The sequence below is a fragment of the Pteropus vampyrus genome, unplaced genomic scaffold (genome assembly GCF_000151845.1).
Source record: "Pteropus vampyrus isolate Shadow unplaced genomic scaffold, Pvam_2.0 Scaffold119, whole genome shotgun sequence".
NCBI lineage: Eukaryota > Metazoa > Chordata > Mammalia > Chiroptera > Pteropodidae > Pteropus > Pteropus vampyrus.
The window spans coordinates 1360052-1361811 of NW_011888900.1; the positions used below are offsets into that span (position 1 = coordinate 1360052).

At 41.9% G+C, this 1760-nt stretch overlaps 1 protein-coding gene across 4 annotated transcripts in view; it reads left to right on the top strand.

Annotated features, from left to right (window-relative positions):
- TMX3 (thioredoxin related transmembrane protein 3) overlaps positions 1 to 1760 on the top strand; it is a 39855-nt gene that overhangs the window by 21299 nt on the left and 16796 nt on the right. The window lies entirely within an intron of this gene.

Consider the following 1760-nt stretch of genomic DNA (forward strand, 5'->3'; position numbering starts at 1 on the left):
GAGGCCCTGGAGGCCATGGCCGGCGCGCGTGAGCCGGTGAAGCTGGTGAAGGACTGGGTGTTGAGTTTATTTTAAGGACATTGGTCTGGACGAAGTGCAGAATGAATTGGATGGGCATTTAAGTAGGTCCGGAGACATGAGTTGAACTCTTGAAGTAACACAGGAAGTTTGGGCTTGGAGATTAGTAAGAGAACTGGAGAGAAGTGAAAGAATCGTCATGTTTTTGCAGACGGCGTTGGCCGAGCTTGCTGAGCTGGAGGGAGAGGGACAAATGAAGGACGTTCATAGGGTTTTGATTTGAACCACTAGGGAGATGGTGTTTTCGTGAGCTGTGGGATGTGGCAGAAGGAACACGTTGGGTAATGGGAACGTGATCAAGAGTTTAGAATTGTGTGTTTTGATTTGATTCGGTGTATTAGACATCTAGGTCCAAGGATCAGAGACGCAGCTGTGTATAGGGTTCTAGAGTTAAGGCTCTATAAACAGATTTCTTAAATGTGGGATGTAAAATTTTAAAGAAGTAAGAGGATCCAGGACCTAAAGGTGGCAAAAGAAAATGAGAAGAAATAGCCAATAAGTAGAAAAACAAGATGAGTGGCAAGCCAAGATTTAAAACAAAAGCGTGTAAAGCGGGCGTGCCCAGTGAGTGAGCTCCTTGCAGCGTGATCCTGTGAGGATAGGAAGGTAGCCAGAGAGAAGCAGTTTCATTCACACTAAGGGGGACACGTGCCTCCTCACTGGTGTCATTTAAGAGAATGCGGGTAAGAAATCGGAAGCCACAAGTATAGGCTTCTCTTCAGAAAAGTTTCACTGAGCAGGTGACCTGAGAAATTTGGCAGTAGCTGAGGGGAACCGTGGAATAAATCAAGGGAGCTTTTTTTTTAATCAGTATAAGTTATAAAAAATCAAAACAATTTTTTTCACAAAAGTATGTCATATGACACTTTTTTTGTTTAATTTTGTTACTGTTTATTTTTTATTAAATTTATTGGGGTGACTGGTTAGTAAAATTACATAGGTTTCAAGTGTACAATTCTGTAATACTGAGGCAAATGCAATCAAAACCCCGATGAGAAATCACATCACACCTGTTAAGTATTTTGTTTTAAGACAATTACAGTTACCTGGAGTATGTGTTTAATGCTTCCCGTAAAATTTACGTAGATGTTTATCTTATAAATACGTATTTTGAAATGATTTTCCACTCCTTGGGGAACTGCCACCAGTTTCCGGTCAGCTTAAACTCATTCAGGTTTGCCTGGTTTGGTCTAAGAAGTTATTTTGCCATATTTTTTGTGTATGCATTCGTTCTTGACAGGGAGGGAAGGTATGCTGGAAAATCAGCTATGCAGGCCATCGGAGTCTAAACAGATGCCTCAGAAGCTTATGAACCACCGTTTTGGAATGCCTTAGGGTATCTTAATGTGATATAAAGGCCTAGAATGGACCAGAACTAGAACTTTTAATACACTTTCATCTCCTAAGTGCAGTGGGGCCACACTGAGTTAGTGTTAGAAATGAGAATGAGTACCGGACGCTCATCTGTGAAGCTATTCAGGGTGTTTCACTTGGAGCGTTCCAGGCCCTGACACCGTCTGACTCCATCTCTGTCCTCAGATGATGATGGGGTGTCTAAGATGTCTGTAACATCTGGGTGGGCACAAACGGCGTCTGCTACATGGGCGGGCTTCTTGGTTATCAAGCTGTTTTTATTTTTATTATTAGCCTTCTAACTAGTTTCTTTAGCATTCTTTAATCCT